This window comes from Eschrichtius robustus, chromosome 4 (genome assembly GCF_028021215.1).
Source record: "Eschrichtius robustus isolate mEscRob2 chromosome 4, mEscRob2.pri, whole genome shotgun sequence".
Classification (NCBI taxonomy): Eukaryota; Metazoa; Chordata; class Mammalia; order Artiodactyla; family Eschrichtiidae; genus Eschrichtius; species Eschrichtius robustus.
The window spans coordinates 41,075,432-41,101,059 of NC_090827.1; the positions used below are offsets into that span (position 1 = coordinate 41,075,432).

The 25,628-nt window shown below is 35.8% G+C and overlaps 1 protein-coding gene across 3 annotated transcripts in view; it reads right to left on the reverse strand.

The window, feature by feature from the left end:
* LRBA (LPS responsive beige-like anchor protein) overlaps positions 1–25,628 on the reverse strand; it is a 750,846-nt gene that overhangs the window by 268,624 nt on the left and 456,594 nt on the right. The gene's annotated exons all lie outside the window — the stretch shown is intronic.

Consider the following 25,628-nt stretch of genomic DNA (forward strand, 5'->3'; position numbering starts at 1 on the left):
CTTTCACTAAAAGACTCTATCATCTTGGCTTCCCACAATGAGATTACCCAGACTCCGTATAAGATTGGATATTCTGTTGTATTATAAAATATTTAAAACAAAATAAATATCTAAATAAATATCTAAATATATTACATATATACACATATATATATGTATATATGTATGCATATGTATAAACATATTCAACCAGAACAACTGATAAAACTTTGAGGCAAAGCTGGATTCAAACATTAAGAATCTCATATGTTATACATCAAAGTGGCATTTTAAATCACTAACAAAAAAAATTTTAAGTACCAGAGAAAAGCTTATATTAAACTTTTTTTTTTAACATCATGTTTACCCCTTAGAAAACAGAATACAAAAGTAGTTTGTGCCAAGATCCAAAGAAATGAAGTCAGAAAGGTAAGAACATCATTCCAGTCTCCACACTAATAACTGTGTACCCTACAATTACGTATATACAGACACACTTGCCAAAACCCCTAGAAAGGTTCCTTAATTTTAAAAGAAGAAATTTCTATTTCTTTGACAATTAACTTCGTGTTTATATAATTTTACAGAAAGTTATCAAAAGTTCACCATTAGCTGACTTGTTGGGGGCTATATGTTTAGCATATTTGTGGAATGAATAACAGGTTATATATAATAGAAAGCCAGGACCTTCTGATTGACACCCAGCTGGTACCTAAGGAGAGAGATGTGTAGGAGACAGGATGAGGAAGGGATGCGTTTTGGTAAGAAGATGTTATGGGTAGAACCAAGGCTCTAAAACTGTGGGTTGGATAGGGCAAAGGAAGGGGAACAAAAAGGAAGAAGGAAAATAGGGACGTCATTAAAGGGACGTCTTTAAAAAAAAAAAAAAATCTCGAAGAGTCAAATTACTTGGCATTTCTGGTACTGAGCTGGAGCAAGGAAGCAAAATTCAGGAAATAAGAGTTACTAAATAAGAGTTACTAAAACCAGGACAGAAATCAGAATTTAATAGTCTGCTAAAGGATTAGACCAGAAAGAATACTTCTAATTTTGTTTATTTTCTACAAAAAATAAAATAAAATTAGAAGCATTATAAGCATCTAATTGAAACCACAGAGATGAGAAATCCTAAAATGCTTTCAGCAAATGAAGAATGATATATGGACATTAACAATACAGAATCAATCATAACCAAAGAAGTATGAAATGATAGTGATAGTTCCTTTATTTAACAAACCTCATCAACATATTTTATAAATATAATAATAATCAAAAGGGCTTTTATAGGTTCACTTCTGACCTCAGTCCTTCTAACCTTAATTTTCTCATAATATCTTAAATTCTTCAAAAAATTCTACCATCAATGAGGTTTTTAAAGAATGTAACCCTTTGTATAAGGAAATATCAACTCTTCTAAATAATGTTCATTGCTACTTTAAAAACAAAATCTATTAGGGCAGCAAGCAAAATGAGCTTTCTTTACATTATAGTCAATGTTTAAGGGAAATATTTACACATTCATTCATTAAAAAAAATTTTTTTGAATGCCCAGTATGTGCCAGACACCATTCTTGAGACTGGAGATCCAGAAATCAACAACAACAAAGAGGTAGAGGGTTGGGTGAAGAAATATTTTACTTAAGATTAGAGAAAAGTCACTCTAAATAGCCTATTCAACCTATATTTTGAGAAGTAAATATTTATTATTTATAGAAAAAAAAGACCCTAAGAACCTTAAAATGTCTGGGGTTACTGTTTAAATAAACAAGGCAGAAAAAAATCTGAAAATCAGTTGACTGTTATAAAATCTTACACCAACTCCTTCCATCAACTCCAGGTTTTGTGATGAACTATTCAGTTGTTTTACTATATTTTAGAAGGAAATACCATCACACACACATACACACACACACACACACACACACACACATTACCACATTGCCACCATCCACCCCCAAATTGTAGATTCTGCTACTTACTTAAAACACTTTAGATCTTAAGACTAATATTCTAACCAACACATAATAATTCAAATCTATACGCAGGATTTGTAAAGATAATACACTTTTAGCTAATCCATATACCTAAACTAAACTAATACCTAACTAAATCATAAAATATGAATAATTACAATTGTATCATAATATGGGATCTAAAAATATTATAGAAAAATAAAATAAATACAAAATAAATAAAATTTTTATAGAACCTCAAAAATAAGTATGTACTCTAATATGTTCAACATAGTTAAGAGTTATTTTTACAAATTTGTTCTAAATGGCCAATAAACAAAATTTAAAAACTCATTATCTCTAAATGATGGTAAGCAAAAAAAAATTTGTTTGAGAATAAATCATAAGGTATTTTAAACGGCTATACAATGATGTTTAAATACAGTCAAAAATGTTATAATATGATTAATATCTAAGCTCCACAAGGAAGCAAATCATACCTATTTTTACTTACTTTTATAGTCTCAGCATCTGACATAGCTTGTACATTAGTAGATATTCAAAAACTTTTGTGGAATGAATGATTTTATATATATATATATTTATAAAGGATCTGAATAGTTTATTAACTTCTGTATTTACTTAAAAGTTCATTGCTGACTTCTGTATTAAATTTGAACTTTCTAACACCACAATTTTCCCTATAAAATAAATTTTGATTACTTATAAATTATGGAAACACTGTGAAGATGCAGAAAGACACATGATGCAGTTTGGACATTTTAAAAGACATCTTTGTCACCATACAAATGTAAGCTGTCATCACATTTACTAATGTTGTGGTGTATAAATTGGATACTACTTCCAAAGTGGTCTTGCAATGTTTTGTCAACGTTTTACCAATGTGGCATTCAAAAACCACAAACAAGATGAGACCTAAAAGTAATATGTAACCTTTTAAAAAAATATGAAGCTGATTAAGAAGATGTCACAAAAATAGGGGTCCCACCATTATCAAAGAAAGACAACTGAAAGAACATGTGTCATGTGTTATGTTTCCCCCAGTGCTCACATCTTGGTTTCTAATAGTAATTAATCCTCACTGAAAGGAATCAAGGTTCTTCAGAGTAATAGCTGATTCCAGAAGGAAGGTACAAGAGGAGCCTAGAAACTCTTGCTATCCCATAAAGTCAGAAAGTGCTCAAGAAAATGAAGGGGCATGTCAAAAGTACATAAGAAGAAGCTTGAAGGGGCTTCTACTGGCCAAATATGGAATAACTTGACCACTAAAATGATTATGAACATTAATGAATTACTAACCATCAAAAAGCAAAAATTCATGAGTCCACAGCAATATAGATAAATAAAATTGGGTGAGAAAGAAGGATATTATGTTAACTATAATGTCAACTGATCAATATGTAAGAAGAGCTGATGTTGGAAAATGATCATTTTATAACAATTGTTATAAAGACTGATACAGGCAAGAAATGTTAAGTAGACTCTGTAGTTTATTCAGATTTCACTAGTTTTCCCCCTAATGTCATTTTTCTGTTCCAAGATCTCATCCAAGACATCACATTACATTTAGTCTTCATGTCTCCTTAGGTTGCTCTGGGCTGTAACAGTTTCTAAGACCCTCACGTTTTTGATGACCTTATTAAGAGCTTTGAGGAGTACTGATTAGGCCATTTGTAGAATGTCCTTCAATTTGGGCTTGTCTGATATTTTCACGGGTTATGAGCTTTGAACAGGAAAACCACAAAGGTAGAGTGCCATTCTCATCATGTATGAGATACATGCTATCAACATGGCTTATCACTGATGATATTAACCTTGATTACCTGGCTAAGGTATGTGTTTGACGGTTCTCCACAGTACAGTAACTTCCTCCTCTCCATTCCATACTGCACTCTTTGGAGCAAGTCACTAAATACAGCCCATACTTCATGGGTGCAGAGTTATACTCTACCTTCTTTAGAAGCAAGTACCTACTAAATTAGTTGGAATTCTTCTGAAAGGCAGATTTGTCTATTCTTTCCTATATTTATTCAAGTATTTATTTATATCAGCATGGACTCATGGATATTTTTGTTATCCATGTATTGGATTATAATTCAATACTAATTTGTTTATTTTGTTGTTCAAATTGTTCCAGCTTTGGCCATGGAGAGTTCTTTCATTTGGCTCTGTGTCCCTCTGACATAACGCCATTCTGTTTTGTGAGCACTCCCTCACTTTCTGGCACTACAATATGCTCAAGGCTCATATATAGTCTTTGCCCCAGACCAAGAATGAGCCATTTCTCTAAGGAGCCCTGGTTCCTTTCATTGGAGATTGGTATTAGAAACTAAGATCTGGGCATTGGGTATGCTCATTGCTACTGGGATGTCACTGCTTCTAGACCCTCTCAGCAGACAAAGCCAAAACATATGTGTATATATACTAACTCATGTATAGATACATATCTATAAATTATTTCTGTATATATCCATTAGTATCTATAAGCAGATAAACATGGAGTTCACAATGAAGTCTCAGACTCTCTCATCTAGTACTACATGATTCTTCTAGCCTGCAGAGGGGAAATTTTTATGAGAAGTAGGATTCCTTCCTTCCTTCCTTTCTTTCCTTCCTTCCTTCCTCCCTCCCTCCCTCCCTTCCTTCCTTCTTTATGGCTGTGTTGGGTCTTCCTTGCTGCATGCGGGCTTTCTCTAGTTGCAGCCAGCAGGGCTACTCTTCATTATGGTGCACGGGATTCTCATTGCGGTGGCTTCTCTTGTGGAGCACGGGCTCTAGGCACGCAGGCTTCAGCAGTTGTGGCACGTGGGCTCAGCAGTTGTGGCTCACGGGGTCCAGAGCACAGGCTCAGTAGTTGTGGTGCATGGGCTTAGTTGCTCCACGGCATGTGGGATCTTCACGGACCAGGGCTCGAATCCGTGTCCCCTGCATTGGCAGGCAGATTCTTAACCACTGTGCCACCAGGGAAGTCCCAAGAAGTAGGATATTTTCATGGTCTCACTACAGATTGTTTGTGAATTGCAAAGGAAAAAATAATAAATATACTGGAGATATTGGACAACACCCTGACAGGCTGATTACAATTAATATAAGCATTGAAGAGCAGATGGGCATTGTATGCCTCTACGTGTGAAACTCTGAGAAAGACACATCACTTATGTAATATTCCAACTAGGTACATAACCTGAACCAAATCATAAAAAAGTACATAAATTCAAATGAGGATTACTTTTTTTAAAAAGGGAGGGTGGAAATGTACTTCAAAACTGTCAACGTGGGACTTGTCAATAGAGCAACTAAGCCTGTGTGCCACAACTACTGAGCCTGCACTCTAGAGCCCACAAGCCACTACTACTGAAGCCCGCGCACCACTACTACTGAAACCCGCGTGCCTAGAGCCCATGCTCCGCAACAAGAGAAGCCACCACGATGAGAAGCCGGCGCACTGCAACGAAGAATAGCCCCCGCTCGCCGCAACTAGAGAAAGCCCGCGTGCAGCAACAACGACCCAGGGCAGCCAAAAATAAAAAAATAAAATAAAAAATTTATTTAAAAAAAAAACTGTCAATGTCAGAAAAGACAAAGAAAGGCTGAGGAAATATGCCAGATTAAAGGAGACTAAAAATATTAAATGTAATGCCTAATCCTACCTAGACCTAGATCCTATACTGGAGGAAAAGAAAATGTTATAAAGAACATTATTTGGTAAATTGATGAAAGTGAAATATGGATGGTATATTAAAGTATTATAACAATGTCAAATTTTATAAATTTGGTAATTACTAAGGTTATATAAATAAGATAATATTTCTATTCCTAGGAAATAAACACTGAATATTTAGGGATAAAGGAGCATGTTGTATACAATTGGTTCAAGAAAAAAAGTGTGTATTTACATACGTATACATATTTATAAACATACACGCACACACATACATATATATAGAGAGAGAATATGAATGAGCAAATGCTAAAACAAAAGGGGCAAAATGTTAAAGGTAGGTATATTCAAATAAGTTTTTAAAAGAACATGTCCTACATTTCACATATTATAAATATATGATTATATCTGATAAGCTTGAACCAACATTAGTGAAGCATGGGCTTTGAAATGTTTTCCAGAAATACTTACTTTCTCCTGTGAAATAAAGGCTATCTGGGGAACAGGGTAGAGCTAACTGGCCAATATGGAAACTGACCTCCAACTATGATTTCATTAGTACCACTGGCTGATATATATTTATAGAGTATACACAAACACAACTTTGGCCTCTTCTTTAAGGAGTTTCCCTAGTTCAACCACTAAGAACTCTAAATTGATGCTCAGTAGAGTAGCATATCAGTCTATATTCATAATTCAAATCATTAGTAATTAAAAGAATTACCATTAGTAAGTGCTACCTGAAACTACAATAACAATTTATAAACAGTGATCCTCTACTTCAAATTACAATAATAAAATTCTTCCTGAAAATTTTGTCTCAAGTTTCATATTTTTAATCTACTCTTAATGTGATAAAACTATGTTATTCTGAAACCAGTGAAGAACTATGCTAGATGAGAACTTTTTCTAAATAATGGAAGATTTCGTAACACTGTATCCATTTAGGTGGAAATATTTCTAAATCATAATGGTACTCTGGTAGGCAGAATTATTCTCCCTCCTAAAGATGTCCACATTCTAATCCCTGAAACCCATGAATATGATACCTTACATGGCAAAGAGGAATTAAGGTTGCAGATGGAATTAGGTTACTAATGAACTAACCCTAAAATAAGATTAACCTGGATTATCCAGTGCACCCAGTGCAATTCCAAGGGTCCTTTAAAGTGGAAGAGGGTGGCAGAAGGGTAGTAGGTCAGAGTAATGTGATGTAAGAAGCACTCAACCTGTGGTTTCTGACTTTGAAGATGGAGGAAGGGGGCCATGAGCCAAGGGATATGGGAGGCCTCTAGAAGCTGAAAAGGCAAGGACACAAATCCTCCCGCAGAGCCTCTGGAGGGGTAATGCAGTCCTGCCGACACCTTGATTTCAGCCCCGGGAGACATGCATTGTTCAAGCCGCTAAGTTTTTGGTAATTTTTAAAGCAGCAATACAAAACCAATACATACTTTTTCTTTTATAGAATGTGTAACATATATAATTTAAACTCTAAAATCAAAGAGAATCATTATGGGAATCAGTTACTGTTCTGACCAACAAACTGTCTATCCCAACCTCCAGCGATACACATAGAAAATGCCAACATCCATGCTTAGAATATGATATAGTTTTGTGGTCGGGAAAAATCATTACTGCCGTATCAGTAAACAAAGGATGCTGTGGCCATCAAGCCATCGGCCACTGCAGCCACCCCTGACTGCACACCCCGAGGAGATTCAGGGTGAAGAGAAGCTACTGGCCCTGGACAGTGAAGGTGCATCTCAAAGGAATGATTTGAATAAGCCCAGACTCCTGCATCTTCCCATGTATAGAAAAGCACTAAATTCACTAACTTGAGATATTTGTTTTTTCTTTAATTAACAGTAATCTTTTGATGTTCCAACTACCTGGTTTTTGTTGCAAAAACTCCTGTACATCCTGGCTCCTCACTTACCTCTTTGGAGCTGTCCCTCAGAGCTCTCTTGAGAGGCTGCCTCAGCAGCCTTAAGTCCTCAGCAAGTCTGCTGAATAAAACATAATTCCCTCAGGTTGTGCATTTTTTTTTCTGTCAACAGTTTCCATGTGATCTTTTGACAACAGAGTTGTTCTATTATTATCTATCGCTGATTGCACTTCATCTACTGTGAATGACTCTGCTCTCATTACTCTCCACATCACTAACTATGCCTCAGTCTCTACTATTCTCTTTCCCACTTAGTCCCCCTTTTAATTCTTTCCTGTTAGTTTTGGTCATATTTCTCCAAATAATCTTGGCTCTTGCATAAAGACTGGCCTTAAATGCACAAAGCTAGTCAATGCCTTGTCTGCAAATCTACCAATCAGCATATAATAGTCTGCTCACCTCAGCTCTTTTCACTGTTGCTGAGTATTCACTGGCTGTTTTCCAAGAGTATTTCTCCCCCTATTTGCAATCTGAACCTTGAATTTTTCCACAGAAGACTGCGTATATTTACTCTATCTGCAAACTTGAATGGGAAAGAAGCAAAGTTAATGACACTATAGTTACACACATACTCTCACTGCTATAGGCAGCTGTGATAAATGGCAATGGAAGTGCATATTCATTTTCTCTACAAGTAGGCACCCTTGCCTTGTATGTTCTCAGTAAATGTTTAACAGACAGGGAAGAAAATAAGCTCTTAACTTCACAGTGTGAAAGTTATAGGAAGCAGAGAGAACAAAACAAAGTCAAGTTGCAGAAAGTACCGGAACAGAAATTAATACACATTTAATCTACAATATATTTTCTTAAAACTTATCTGCATTCAATACATGAAAGGCCTCCAAATATTTAAATAGTGCAAATATTATTAACTGAGATCTACTAGATATTCAAAATTATGTCTTATTCGTTTCTGTTTCCCTGCTTCCCAGAATTAGGTTTGTTTGGAAGTAATCTTTTTCAACCTTATGACAAATTTGTATAGAAGCCTAGAATTTGTATATAAGCCTAGATCTTGGCAATCTAACAATAATAAAACTTACCAATTAGCATCACATAATCACAAGGCTGAAATACTAGCCTTATACTCTTCTTAAAAGCTATGTTTATTTTTTTAATTATATTTTTATTTTTTTGGCTGCACTGTGCAGCATGCGGGATCTTAGTTCCCTGACCAGGGATGGAACCCAGTGCCCACTGCAGTAGAAGCACAGAGAGTCTTAACCACTGGACCGCCAGGGCTATGTTTTATATTGATCACATACAGCAGTGTAGAGTAGTAGCATATGAATTATGGTTTTATATATACTTTTTATATGACAACTCTCAAGGTAATTCCAGCTGCCAATTTCCATGGCAAAGTATAAGCTGCACGTAATGGAATCCTGGCTTATTTATTTAATATATAAAAGACGATAAAATATGGTAAACCTATATAACCTAAGAGTTATTTAAAAACAAATTAGACTTTGAAAATTATTTATTTATGTGTACAAATATTTAAATTTATTGAAAAAATATTAATACAATGAAGGAAATTAAACCCCCCAAAAGTAATTATAAAAGTAAAATTACTATACTTTAACTGTTTTCATTTTTTTGCTCATTCTCTTCAAGTCTTCATAAATATAACATAAGCTTAACATATGTAAAATCACAGCAGAAATGATTCTGTGTTTTTTTAATTTAAAATTTACTTTTCGAAATACTTTAAATATGACAAATGTTTTAATTATATAAATCTATCATTTCAATTCCCCTGTAAAAAACTTGTAAAGAATCATATGGCATTTTATGAGATCTGAATATAATTTACTATATCTGAATTATATCTGAAAGAGTCAAAGTTACAAGAAAATTCATGAATTAAATAAAAAGTGACTTAATAAAGCATAATCTGAAACGGACTCATTTCAAAAAAAAGTTATCATCTTAGGATCCTACTGGACTTCCTTCTAATTAAAGATTTCCAATTAAACTATTTACGAAAAGCTTTAAAGTAATTTTAACCTTAAAAGTTAAAGGAAGATCAATAACTGATAACTGACTTCAGACTAAAATGTTCTAGGTAATACAAATAGTAATTACCATGACAAAATTTTTAGCTAAATATGAATTGACCTTTATTGAATGAGCAAGAACTTGAATAACTAAATTCCTGCAAGCAAAATATACGGACATGACTTTTAAAAATACACAGGGAGTACTGCAACGTTTATGAAATAGAATGCCATCAACTTCCACATAAAAGCTGAAATCCAAAAAGAAATTGAAATTGATGTCAGTTTACTTCTGAGAGCTTACTATATTTGGTAGACTGCTTCCTCTTTGATAACACAGTGGTTTCAATTTTATATAAAGACTCATTATAAGCCACAATGTTTCCTAAGTATAAAATATGCATTTTATTAACTCCATTTCCCTTTTATAAACAGCCATGGATGTAACTACCAATCACTTAAAAACCAAATGTAAATTTCAAGTATTTTTCCTATGATTTAGTACATATTACTTTGGAAATTTCCTAACCAGACTACCTAACAGTTCACACTGTAACCATCTCTTAAAACATGCATAAGATGATCATGACAACTGCCATTTGGTCCTCCATGAATTTAAAAAGCAAAGCAAAACAAACAAACAAAAAAACATGAGTCTGGGATCTCTCTACCTCTCTCTGCATTATCTGATTATGTCACAACATTTTAAAGTACTGTATACCAAGTTATTCTCATCTTCTGATTGGGAAAGAAAAGGGCTTTGGAGTATCTTGAGAAGGCAAGGATAAGTAGGTGTGCAATGGATATCATTTAAGTTGTAGGAAAGCAGAAGTTGAGAAACCATCGTAGACAATTGCAGAAAGGGCATTAAAGAAACAAAAAGAGCATGGCATTGACAGGATAACAAAAAAAAAAGTTGATTGCTTTAAAATAAACTGTCACCATCTTTGCAAGTCATGTTTTGCTACTTCCTAGCTTTAGAATGAATCCAGTTATTTAATCTCTCTGTGCCTTGCTTTCTATACAGATAGGGATAATAATAGGATATAATTCATTACAGATTTACTGAGAGGATCAAGATAATTAAAGTGCTTAGTATAGTGCATGGCACAGAATTAGAGCTCAATATTGTTCTTGTTTAAATCTCATTTCAATTGAGTTTTTTAAAGACTTTCAAAACATCACCTCTAGAAATCTCACATTGAAAATTTGACTTTGGTGCTGGGAAGAAACCTGTTAGAAAGAGGAGGGCACCAAAATTATCAATCAATCTACAGGTATTTACTGAGCATGTACTATGTATCTAGTCATGTAATGCTAGCAAATAAATAAGATGATACCTGCGTTTCAATAACTTTTCACATTGGTAGGGTAATAAAGGAAGAGGAACACATAAATAATGACATACAGGAGACAACAAAAATGAAAACATACTAAACTGAGATTGATGGTAACTAGAATATCAGTTCAAAGAATGCTCTCTGTAGGGCATTACATGATAAATGCAAGGAAGTCAGCCTGAAAAGACAAAGATTTCAGACTGAGGGTCAGTGGGAAACAAAGTTGATTAGGTAGCGTTTTAAAGATTTTAAAGAATAATGACATAATGACAGTCTGTTTTATTCTATTCCTATAAGTAAAAACCTGTCAAGGAAACTAGAATTAAAGCAGGTACTTGACAAAATCACTGAATTACTGAATCACTGTAAAGTTCCCCTTCCTTCCTTTTTTCCCTCCTTTCCGCAAATAGTTATTGAATACGTATTAGCTAGCCCGGAGTGTGTAAGGTGCCAGGAATAAGAAATCATTAAGATGAGGACTATGTCTGGTTTGATGAGAAAAACTTCTGGGTAGATATCTCAGAAGAAAACCAACCAAACTTATTTTCCCAGCATTACTTATTTTCTTTTAAGTGAGTATACTGTATTCTCACTACAACTTAAAGATTCTACAATTTCAAGAGTGTACCAATTGATACATTTATTACATTTTAGATATACATTCATATCAAAAGCAACCATTCCTAAACTCCATCCTGAAAGCGCTAGTCACTTAAAACATACCAAGTGAGGGAGTTTAGGGACCTGAATATAACTTGAGTTTAGGGACCTGAAAAACTTATGCTAGAACTGCACATGAGCCCTCGGATTTAAAATACCCTAGCAGTTTTGTCAGTTGCCAGAAAACCAGTAACAACCAAAAATTAATCCAGGGTGGAAAAAGGGAAAGTGAGAATAATTTAGAAATGTATTAGGGCCAGAAGAATATAACTAACTTCCTCAAGGTAATCCAACATTAATAAGAGCATGTAACCTTGGGCAAATTTCAACCTTCCCACATCTCAGTTTCTTCATCTGTAAAATGGTGATAATATATATATATAGCAACTACCTCAAAGGGTTGTAAGAAAGGATTTTTGAGTTAACATAGGTTAAGATAACCTGTTATGTTAACATAACATAAGCACTTAGAAAAGTGCTTACACACAGTAACTGCCTCATACGTCTTACTATTATTGTAAAAGTATCTCTCCAATATCCAGTTAGTGGACAATAATTCCTGACAAAAGTAAACAAGAGCTCTAAAAAAGAGGGAGTGTTCAAGAGTAGCACAATAGAAAAACAAGTAGGAAGTCACAGAATTGTGTTAGTGACTTAAGTGTGTTTAGGAAAGGAGAGGTAAACCAGAGGTCACAATAAATGTGTTTAATTTTAAATAAGTATATGAAAGAGAAAAAGAATTATAATCTATATTTAACAAAATTTAGATAACTTCCAATCACTTTACATTACATAATGAAGAGTATACTTCTTATGATATAGAATATGGAACCCCATCACAATGGTTTGTTCAGCTTGCATAAGTCACAACTGATTGGACACAGTCCCTGTGGGCATGCCATTTCATCCAGACTGGACGGTTCATTAGTCATAATTACTATAACTGTACAGCAGAGACTGCAGTTTTATCTCATCATACATCTTTGATCAAGCTGCTTCAATTTCTGCTTCATCAACACATGAAGTTACATTACTGGAGTTTTTTATTTTCAATCACAGATTATGCTTTTTTTATCAAAACATATATTTGGTCTTCACATTTAGTAGTGAGGGCCCAGATCTGACCACCGTTTGACCTCTGATACTTTGAAACCACCTAAACACCATGAATCATCAACTGAAATCCAGAACGTTACAGAGAAAATTAAACAAAGAAAAGAACTGACCTGTGTTAAAAGCATAAGATGATTGGACTTATCGACATTGAGACTAACCATATTTGCTGCAGCTTCTCATTAAACGTGAAATTGCACACCAGAAGAACACATCATACATATTTATTGTTTTGCACTGTCACTTTGGAAAGACTCATATCACAATTAGTGCTTCTCTCAAACTATGAGCTGCATAAAGAAATTTCCCATGAAGCTTGAAGACAAAATAATGTAGAAGACTGTACAAGAAGGTTAAGGAACAGATGGATAATAGATTTCACTGAACACTAAAGCATAACACTCTTACTTTAGAAAGGAAAATGTTGCCAAAACATGGTTCAAATGCAAAATACTGAATGAAATTGATGTGTCAGGAATTTTTTTCTTCCAAGTTCTACTGGAGAACAATAGGGGACTAAAAGACCTGTCGTACAATTTTTGTGTCTCACTATTTTCATGTGCAAAATGTCCCCACTGTAGGCTGCATGAACAATCATAGTCGACAGTTACATGCAGGCACTGAGGCTGCAAAAATCCCAGAGTAATTAGTGTTGTCTGAATGCAATGACATCTGTGTTCTCATGGTTCTCAAGACACGTCAGGCCAATAAGATGTATATGAAAAAAATATGACAAGCATTGCAAATGCCCTTCTGAAAGGTCTTACACTTTGGGGGAAAACTGAAGAAATAACACATGTCATCTTTTTGTGAGCAGTATATTTAAGATTAAAAGATCTAAAAAGATCTTTTGAGTCATTCATTCTCTTTTGTAACTATAAAGCATTTATTCAGGATACAGCAATGCAGTATGAAAAAAAATCTGCTGCATGTTTGTCTCTTTTTAAAACTTTTCTTAAACACAAGTGATTTTGTGCAATGGCAATATATGTGCCCATTCCTGTAAGTAACAAAGTAGGGAGCACATCTTATTAATATTGTTCGATTTTAATTTTAAAATAATATCTCTTAGTACTGGACATAAAACAGCTTAAAGTGTGTTGATAAATGCCTTAGAATTATGTTTGCATTTTTCTAATAATAGAGACTGTCAAACTGATTGCATTAAAAAGCCTTTGTTTTAGGACACCTAATGCTTTTGCTGAGTGGTGTCTATTGCTGAGCCCTCTCTCTGACTGTAGCAGTATGTTGGAGCATGCACTTGCTCCGAGAAAGACATTAGTCATCATTAACAGAAGCACTGACACCAAATCTAAGTGCCTCTCCACAATGACCAAGTGGCAATCATCTTTCTCTTACACTGTCACTGCTGATTAGGATTTTCTTTCATGAAAATTTAATTTGTCCCCCTTTCTTCAGCTTTTTTTTTTTTTATTCCTGAAAAAACACTGTATTCAGGAAAGACATCAAATACAGCAGAAGAAGCTGCACCAATAATATAGCTAACAATATAAAGATTACAAGATTCCCAGCTAAATATTTTATCTATTCCAACAGAAAAACACAGATTAAGTGAATGATTAATAAACAAGAGGGGGAAAACACTGACTCTAAAAGGAATCTTGCTTTAAGAATCTATAAGCCTCAAAAGGTGACTAAAGCAAGAGATTTGAATAAAATTTCTCTAAATATTAATTACATAAGCCCAAAGCTTCTTTAAAACTAAGACTATCATATTTCCATAGCAGTCATCTTTCACTACACTTCAAATGTGCATTCTCTCATTTCTTAAGAAGGAAGATGGGTATTCACACAGACATGTCACTGCAAACTTAAGAAAATATTTAAGCATCCATACCCTCAGTGTGCATTAACCTGCTGTTGTTAGTTAAAGAAAAAAGGGGGGGGGGGTGGTATTTTCAGTTGTATTGGACAAATGAAAATGATTCATGTGGTCAGGCAGGCTACCCCACGGCTAGATGATACTACAGACTTAAACTCTGGTTCTGTACAATATCACAGTGTTAAACAAGATATCATAACGATAAGTTATTTAAGGAAGTTTTAAAAAACATTTACTTTTCTGTTTTATTTCAATTTGTTTAAAGTTTTCAAAAAATGTAAGCATGTGATAGTTTGCAAGGATCCTGGTACAACCCAAACTCCCACTTCTAGTTATAAATACTATCTTCTCTTTATATTACTTACATTTTGTAACAAAATAGAGATTGGTTTAAATTTAAAATATTTCTCAATTATTTTATATCCCTTTTAGAACATGTGTACTTCTAATCAAAACCTGTTACACTTTTGTGTTTATGTGAATACGACCTACATCTACCTTTAAATGTAAATAATCCATATGAAATGCTTTTAAAACAAGTCAGCCTCATTGCTTTTTAAAATTCAGAAGCAACCATAATTCATCAAACTTCAATCATTAAATGTTCAATTCCTGACTATTTTATTGTGAAAAGTAATATAAAACGAATTTGAAGGTCAAATAGTAACTGCTTAGTGGCTAATACCTAACATTTACGAATGGTTCAAGTTTTTTTCTACTTAAAATTAGTCTGCAGTTAAAACATTTAAGACGAGGTTAGGAATTATAAAGGATTTTAAGAGAATTTCTAACTGCTAAACTTTTATAAGTTCAGAGATATCGTGATTAAATAAGGATCTAGTCTAAATTAAAAGCGAAACCATACAATAATAACCCAACTTAATTATGCTGGCAGAGTATCTTTACAAATGATTAGCTCATTTCTTTATTTCTTAACTAAGTAAACACACTTCTTAAATTCTCAAAAGCTTAAAAGTAAACTCTGATTTTCATAGTTGCACTGACTTTTCCAAATCAAAACTTCAAAAACTTACAACAATATAGTTACTGACTCTATTGCTAGATCCAGTATGCGTTCAAGTAGAGAAGTTTAGCTCTGTAACTTCCACCCCTCAACCTAAACCTCCAAGTCACTTGTCAGTTAAGGGTTGGGCGATTTATTGACCGGCCCTGGATGCATACTGTCAGTGCTGAAGGAAATATGAGAGAGGGTTGTCGCTACTGTTCTGGAGCTCATGGATAATGACATACCTGCCTCTGTCACCCATTACCCATACTACAAACTACTTAGACCTAACTGAAAAATCAATAGCCTACTTGCACTGGTTCCTGTGGCTGCCTCCTTTGATTGTCAGCTCCTGTCTAGGGTCAGCACTTACATGAAAGGGGCTGTGACTGCCTGATGCTTTCAGGACAACCTAACGATATGAAACTAGCCAACAGAACAGTAAATTCTGTCTCTCTGCCCTCCTCATCAATTAGGCTTTGACTAGGCTTGCCTGTAGAAACCTGACCTTTTAAGTTTAGGTGAATATGGACTAGCTGAACACACCATTGCCCTCAGCACTGAGCCAGGAAATCTACTGACAAGTTAAACAAAACAGAAGGTTGTAACTGTCATAATTTGCATTGCACTTTCACGCCAACAAGGGTGTTATCAGTAGGGGCAAGCCCTGGAACACACAAGTCCAGCACCCTTAAGCCACGCTACTCATAAATTTTCAAGTGAAGTGAGATAAAACATAAATTCACAAATAGCAATGCCTTTCTCATCTCTTAGTCTTTTAGGTTTGCACTCTGCAAACCCACAGAGTGTCCATCAACAACTCTCTCGGTGGTCACCTGGCACGCCTATTGCATTAACGACAGACTTCCAAAGAACACAAAACAGAAGTAAAAATAACTCAACTATGCCCACTGAAAAGGTATTTTAGAGAGAATTTATAATACAGCAGACAGACTGATTGATCTATATCTCAAAATGAGAACAATTAGATCTCAATATGTTGTCTTTTCCTGTCTCCCTTCCCTCCCTCCAAAAATATCCACAAGCTCAGACAAATAATAAGTTATCGCATAAGTGAAAGGAGGTGTTGAAATTATTTCCTACCATGCTACTCTGATACAGCATCTTTTACAGTCTGAGGGAAAACTAAGAACATCTGTAAAATAAAAGATGTTAACACTTTTATGCTTGTCAGGTCTTCTGATGAAAACAAGCTAAAAGCATGAGAAAGTAGTATAAAACTTACTTTAGTGACTCATGTTTTGAAAACCATTTCCCTGCTTGGGTCTATCTTTTAACACAACATGAATACGGTAATGTTATAGTTGCTTAAAGCAGTGTCATTTCTCTAAAGAGAAGACCGACCTTTCCTTTTTTTAAAAATTTTTTTAAGTTAATTATGAACTTGAACTTCATTTGGCTCCACAAACTAATATTTACAGAATAGCTAATCTTAGTGAAAATATCAGAAACACTGAAAGACAATTCAACAATTTGAGAAAAAAAAAACAACAACACACCTGCCAACCTTGCGCACACCTTTAAACACATACGGTTTTGCTGAATATACAAGAATACACAGCCTGTTTCATTTTCATATTTTTATGATCCAACTCCTATCAAAGAATAATTAGTATACTCTTAGAATCTATTCCAACTTGCTAATGGGTTGTCCCTCACAACTGTCTCCAATCTATAATTTGCATTTTTTCCCTTAAGTCTAAAATATGGAATATAACGATTCGTAAGCTTATTCTTTCTGTGATATTTTTCATGTTGAAAACTTTCATATGCATATATTAGAACAGCACTGAAATTCTAAATGTGTGCAGAAAGATTTCTGATTTAAAATCAATGAATAAAGATATAAACAACAACTTTAAACATGTTAGGGTAGGAAATTACAGATTTCTGTCTATCTAGAAGAGGTAGAAAAAACTCTTCATCTATCCCCCCATTTAACAATTGAGAAAATAGTGAGTGGAGATAGTGACTTGATCAAGGTCACTCACACGGTTTGTAGCCAAGCTAGGATAAAAATTTAGGGCTTTTTATCCCCTAGACTAATGCTCTTTAATACTATCATACTGTCTCCTTTTCTTTATCTTATCTACGCAGGTAAGCTATGTGACAGCAACAAACTTATATTAAAAAAAATACATAGCTTTGTATCATTTGTTTTAAATTGATGCTACAATTTATAGAAAGTTTTAACTAATTTGAAGAAAAGATTAGATTTGTAGAGCATTTAACCAACAAGGTACTATAGAACAAATAACTATTAGAAATAGAAGATCTAATTAAGTACGGTTGGAACCCTTTACTTATCTAATATGATGATTAACTGTGCATCTGGTAGCCTTTCAGGTCCTTTGTGTGCACCTATCTGATAGCAAAGTGAAAGGGCATGGATAGTGTCTGGTCCCAGCAAGCAAATCATTTGGAAACAGTCATAGCCATAGATCAAAGATTTTTCACTCTATCTTGGCTGATTTAAACCTACTAACCCAGGTTTCGTCTACAGACAAAACCAGTCAGAAAATAAGAGAGTGACTCTTTAGGATCCAAAGATAACAAGGGAAGAGAGAAAGGGAAAACTCAGAAAAGAAACAGACTGGCAGAACCTTGATATACATAGGCCAAGACAGCTGTTTTATATCCTAGCTTTATTTCACATGGTTAAAGGAAAAGTTTCCATTCCTTAGATCATCAAATATTATTTCATTTATACTACACAGATGTCTTCTATACATAGATTAGAGCCAATGAAGGATTTTTGTTGTTGTTATTCAACCACTACCAGGAATCAGAGAAACTTCTCAGCACATCACTTTTACTCTAATTCACAATGTTTAAAGGAAGGAACAGGGTAGATTTTTTTTAACATTTTCATTAAAAATAACACAAGCTTATTAAAAATTTCCTGTAATCTTAGCAGAAGATTGATGCAAAATTACTACTACTAATAATATTATAGATGGAGTGCTGCAGAACCTGTATATTTCAAGAGAAACTAAGATGTTTAAAAGGGCTAGTTTTCCTGAAGTGTAACAAAAACTTACCTACGATATGCTTAACTGATAATTTTAAACACAGGCCCACAAAATGTCTCGTATGGCCTGAAAGAAATATGGAATGTAACACCAAGTCTTATATTTTGAACTAAGTACAGCTCAGTACAGGCATAATCTACATCCCTAATCTCAATCATCTGTTTTGTAAATGTCTGGCACTGATGGCAAAGGAAAGTGGAAATGGGAGTGGGAATGGCTCTGAAATTCCAAGAAACATATTCTACATGTGAGTCAGTAGTATTATCTTATTAAACTAAGGATACCACATCTTCTTTAAAGCATAAAATTCAATGTTCCAAATGGAAATGAATGAAATTGAAATCAAGAGCCTTGATTTATTTAGCATCAAGTTTAATACCAATAATCCTGATTTTCTGTCTATTTTGTGGAAGTGATATTAAAGACCAGTAAAATTGGTTTCTCAAAGGTGGAGGAGACACAAATAATAATCCACTAATTACATAATCATCCTGTAAATAGTTAAGAGTTGGCTTCTACTAAAAGCACCCTTTCATTTGTTGAAAATTATAGTGAGTCATGATAGCCAAAGTTATTAAACAGAAAAAATATAATATATACCTCATAGTATGTTAATAAGTTAAAATTGTTAAAAAGGGAGGAAAGAAGACAGAAAGGTAGAATCTTATTTAACTTCTCAGAACAACTCTTCAACTGTCGTACAGAAATAAAGGAATGTGACTACTACAACTCAAAACTGTGTTTCTCTAAAATGAGAAAAAGCTAAATGTTTCTTGGTAAAGTCAAAAGACATAAATGAAAATATAGTAAATTCAATCAATGAAAAATACTTGCTGAATTAACTCAGATTGTCTTAACACTGTATATCCTAGCTCAATAATACAAGAGTATTTACATTTCAGTCAGGCTAAAAGCTGCTCACTTCCATTCTCCTGAGTACAAGTTCTTTGCTCTATCACTGTCCATTTTGATGATATTAGCTTATGTATAGCTTAATAAAGTACTCATATACACAGCTGGTACTAAACTTGGGGAAAAAACAAACATCTATTGTACTTTCAATTCTCTCATCCTACTAAATTATACAAGAATTAGACTTGTAAAAGTTTAATAGGTGTAAATATCACTAATCAAATACATTATCCAAGGTAACCCAAACAAACTTAATCCCACAAAACAATATTCAAAAGTACATAAAAGCATTTATTTTTCAGTACAGTTTGAGGCTTAGTAATGCAAAGTTAAAGCCATTGCTTTGACCTTACAGAACATTAAGTTCAAACTGTTCAAATGACAATACCCTTGGGTTACCAATCAAAGTGATTACAAGGTTTGGGGGTTTTTCAGTTTTTTTTTAAAGCTATTTTGTGAAAGAAATTAAAAAAACAACTTGTTTTAGCAGCATGATTGACCATTTAAAATTAACAGGCACTATGGTGAACTGCTCAAAGAAAACATTCTATTACTGATTATTTTCCTGATTGGTTCCAGAATAATAATTATCAATAGCTTATAAGCAATTTCTATGATACTTAGGAGATTTGGAAAATTAGATCATTTGACAGAGAATGGAAGAGAATGCGGCTTTACTCTGACTTTTAATACAATGTGCATAGTATAATCCTGACAGTTGGTGCTGTTAAAGCTTCTTACAGATAGTTTAATATAATTACTTCAATAAAATTTCATCAGCTAATACACTAACAAATTGTGTTTGGGTTATTTACTTTTCTTCTTGTTTTCACTGGAATAGTTCTTAAATTCAGAGAATTTAATCGTTATTTATTGCCCTTTACATCTTGACCCCCTAAAAAAGAATTTTTTTCTTAAAAAATATTTTTATAAATATATTGAATGATTAAGCATATAAGAACCAAACATTTAGCAACTGCACAGATATTTTAAAGTTAGATTTTAGAGGATAAGAATATATACAGGTAAACACGTGGTCTTTTGTTTTCCAAAAAGTATAAATCCTTCAGAGAGTTGATTTTTTTAAGTCAATAACCTGATTATTTTTTGAATAATTCTAAAATGTTTTCCTGGAAAACAAAATCATATAATCTAAAAATCTGTATACTCTTTAGGAAAGATGACTGAAATACTGTATGCCATTTCTAGAGATAATTAATGGGTATCTTTTAAGTCTCAGTGATATGATAAAGTAAAAACTGCACTGAAGTTTAACTCAGTAAGCACATTTCTAAGTAAAGATCAGCAAAAAATAAAACAGTTTAAGCATTTTGTATTCTCTGGAAATGTAAACAGGATTATAACTGTCAGATGTACAGAAGCACTGACTGCAGCCATTAGTTTGGTTTTGCTTCTGAGAAACACAACATGAACTACTGAATCATTTCTTTTCAAATCCATACGTTCCCTGCAGCAGCTCAAGCTTCATCAGCAGTGCAAGAATGTATAAAAATGACAGGCAAAGAGCATGAGTTTTCTTTTTTCTCTCATACTGTCTGCCTGTAAATGGAAGACAGGGTTCTTTCTCAAAGCACTTAAGCTGAGGATGTTTAAGTCAATTGCTGAAAGAAAATATGACTGAATTCTCTATGCAAGAAAGTATCATAATTGGAGAAACTGAAAAAAAATCAAGTACTGTGTTATTATCCTAGAATAACATATTACAAGATTAGCATTCTAACTTAGTTGCCCATTATTCTTCAATTAGAAATATTTTCAGTTTTTTAAGTATTTTGTCAACTCATCACCTTATTTTGGCACCATTCATAAAGTACCTGGTTCTGCTTCTAATTTTAAATATAAAAAGGTGTTCAAATTAAAATACACACATTTTCTTTCAAAAACATCGTACTTGTATAAATAGTTAACATTTTGATTTCCAAGTTCCTGTACCCAGAAGTGTTTCACTGAAAAAGGAAATTCAATTAATAATTAAAAGTTTATTTAACAACGATCAAGTAAAGATAGGATCTAATGTATGATCTGGCTACTCTTCTGGAGCTTAAACATTCACATTTTTCAAAAACTAGCACAGTAATTTCTGTAACTTGACTCAATTTTTTTAAGGAAATGGGAACTTTTCAGACTGAAGTTTAAACATACATAGTTTATAGTAACTAAAAACATGCCCACCTCACTATCATCATCTAAATGCTCATAAATGTTCCTAAGTGTAAGGACGGTGAAGGTAAATCCTAGAGAAGTCTGAAGGTTATGGGCTTCATGAAATCCAACAAAATATTCAAATCACACCCTGAATGTCCTCTTTCTCTTTTTAGTAATGTCTGTAGTCAGACCAACATGATAGGTCTGGGCAGAAGCATGCTGATGTTGGCACTGCCTAAACCAAACAAACAAGATGTTTAACAGTCACATAAAATGTCCTGCAGCCTCCCTAATGAATTTGTCAAGGACCATCAGATTTCGCTCCCCCTCTTTTGCCTCATTAACTCAAGTATGATGAGACGGATTATAACAAGAGAATACAGATCAATCGGTCTGAAGACTTGAAGTGGCTTTTAGCCTCTAGAGTTTCTTTCTCTCACTTGGTCTCCTTTAATAGAATACGGTATCTCCTGCAGAAGGGGCTGCCACTTCGTTTTAATACACCATCAAGGAGCTGCTGATGGACTTCTATACTAACATACATAAAAGCAGAGGTGACAGGGGCTCTTCGATTACAGCCTCCTCGGATACCGTTTCCCCCTTCAATTATTCAACCAGAGGAAGAGCGGATCCGCAAACACACAGCTGAAGCAGCTCTTAGAGCAGAGGCAGCCAGAGTGAGTTGGGGTGGGGGAGGGGAAGGAAGGGAACCAGCAAGAGGGAGCATTATTTGCTGGAAGTGTTTAAGTTTATTGCTCAAATGATGTTTCTAATTAGTACCACGGCAATAAATTAAAGTCGCCTTTGTTTAACTGATTTATTATTTACTAGAGCATCTACCTTGGACAGGGTAAGTTGGTAATGAATTGTTTTTAAATCAAAACATTTGTAACATTTTATCATTCCCTCGGCCTCAGTACGTAAAAGTGGAGAAGCGAGGGGACAAGGGTGGGACGAAGCTTGGTCGTGCTGACAAAGCAGGGAGGAGAGGAGGAGCGGGGTGCCGCGCAAGTGGTGGCGCCAAGACCCGCGTGGCCAGGGCCGCCCCACCCGAGAAGGGCGTGCGGACGGAGGGCGCTGGGCGCCTGCCCGCGGGCGCGGGAGCGCGGAGGAGGGATGACGCCGTCACCCCGGGGCCTTCTGCAAACACTCACTCCCTGGGGCGTCGCGGGCCCGGCCGGTCCACGCGCGGGGCCTCAGCGGCTCCGACCGGGGGCGAGGATCGAGGGTCGGGGCGGGGGAAGGGAAGCTCCTCACCCTCTCACCCCGCCACCAGTCTCCGCCCAGTAACTGCCCTCGGGAGAAGCCGCGCGGGACCCTCTTCTGGCGTTCCCACCACTCCCCGCCGCAAAGTGCCCCTCCTGCCAGTAACAGTTCCCAGAGCGCCGCTGTGGCCTCGTGGCCAATCGCCGGGGTGCCGGCAGAGCCTGGGCGTCCCACACGCGCGGACCCTGAAGGCGCCGGCTCGCGTCCGTCCGCCTGCAGCCCGGGGTCCGACGCCAGCCAGCCGCACGCACGCCGCAGCCCGCGGCCGCCCGCGCCGCTGCGACTCCCGAGAAGTCACTACAGCTCTGCGTCCCGGAGTCCCGCGGACGCGACCGTTCGTCTCAACTCCTGGCCACTGAAGACATACCTGGCAACAAATGCGACTTGATGAAAAGAAGGAAAAAAGGACAAAGTTCTTTAGGAAGAGACATGTAGCTACGAGAGTGAAGGGGTGACAAGATACCAGTGGTCTGCACCAGACGTGTAAGAACGAACCAAGGAGGTCCAAGCGTCTGACATCAAGTACCTGAGGAAACAAACTTTCCCTATGCAACTGAATTCAGGTTCATCTGGTTCAGCCTTAAGACAGCAAGTCAAGCCTTCCCACGGGGTTTTGCAAAAGCCGCATACCAGGTTTCGCAAAATGAAGTCTTCGCACAACCGGCTCATAGATTTTCTTTGTTACAGCATTATCGGAGTACATAACGTCCAAACTCTAACTAAAAACATTCCCATCTACTTGACTTGTCTTAAAAAGACTCAGAATCCACACACCTGAGGTTCAAACATAAATTCTAAGCAAATCAGAAACCCTGTTACAGCTCTTTCAACCAAAAGTACCTAAAGGCTACCATGGTACAGCTCGAAAGTATAATACATATACTAAAAGCACATGCATGAGTTTCACTGAAATGCCAAGGGAGGAGTGAAGCCATCTGTGTAATCAATAACAGGATAGTTATAGATTTTTGCAGCAGTGAAGTCTTTTAAAAGCAAGAGTCAATTATGAAAATAAAATGAGTTTACAAGTGAAATTCTGTACTGCCTGAAAATATACTCAAAATTAGACTTACAACATTAACATTTGAAGAAAACTTTAAATCAGGTTCATATTTACTTCCCTTCATTTTTATTAAGTTTAAAATAATTTTAGTGGCTTATTTTAAAAGTATATCCAACAAAATTTTACCATATATAAATCTGCACCATTTCTCACAACTTAAACATATTTTCTCTCTGATAACAAGTTACTCCTTGTAACAATAAAGTAATAACATTAAATATATCTGAATCTTAATTATGAAGTAATTATCAAACAAGGTGCTTGTACCATTTTTGCCCTGCCTCATTTTTCAACAGCATACGGAAATTACTGAAAAGAGATTTATGATTATAAACTCTCACCCCATGTCCACTCCCCCCACCCCCCAACTGGCGCACATATACAGCAATTGCTCTGGCTCTTGGCAACAATGGGAGGGGAGGGGAAGAAAAGGGAGGAAGACTTTACCTAAGGAAAAAATCTAGAAAAATTCAGGTCCTTTCCCAGATTTCCCTTCCTCCTCCCATTTGCCTTCAAGCGAAAGTAATTTTGTTAGCGTTTGCACCTTCTTCACAATGTTGATAGAAAAAAAAAAAAAAAAAGTGAACCTTTCTGAACCACTGCTACTCTCCCTTGAGTCATTCCAGCCATCTCCAAGAAGTCCCTTCTCTATACACTCTCTTTTTCTTCCTTGCAATTGATAAGAGAGGAGGATAAAGAAGAGGGGGCTGCAAAATGTGTGTGAGCATTTGACTTCTACTATCTCCTCCTATTTTCTTACTTCTCTCTTTACCCCCTTTCTTTATCAAGTGCAGCGGTGGCTGCTACCGTTTGCCAAGCATGCCTGTCTTCTCTCTCGGATTGGCTAAAGCACTGACAGCTCCGACAGCGATTGTAGGAACTGTAGCTCCACCCCCCTCATGATGGCCCAGGACCATTCATAAACTAAATAACTCCAGGAAACAGCAACGAGAGAGAGAGAGAGAGAGAGAGAGAGAGAGAGGTGCTGGGGGGTGGGGTAAGAGAGAGAGAGAGAGAAAGAGGGAGAGAGGGAAAGAGAAAGGGAGGGAGAGAAAGGAAGGGAGGGGGAGATAGAGGAAGAGAGATTAGGAGGGAGAGGGAAAGAGAGAGAGAGACATCGGAGGGGAGGAGGGAGAGGCGACTCAGAAAGTGGAATCTGCACAAGCAACCTAAAGGGGGAGGAGAAGAAAAACCCTTGAATCGTTATAACTAAACCCCAGATGCAACGCAAGCAACGACTTCGTCACACTAAAATAGATTTTGTGACCGCCAAAATTATACATTACGAAGCAGAAATGAGTATCAAACAACTTCCAGCGGTTTGCACCTAGAGAAAGACAAGACGAACGCACTGCAAACAAACCAACCCAGTCCAAACAACGCCTCCAGTAGGAAAAGAGGAAAACCGCTACAAGAGGACCCCCTGAGAAGAGACCAGACCTACGCGCTGAGAGTGCGGGGCATCTGCGAACCTCTGAGTGTGCTGCGGACTGAGTCGCACTTCGCCGCTCTCTGGACATTAATTACACCCTTCACCTTCCATTTGGGGGAGGGTGAGGAGAAAAGCACTCACCCAATCTGAATAAAGAAGTGCTACCACCGTGGGAGAGAAGTTTAAGAAACACTGAATGTTTCGCTTTTATTTTTA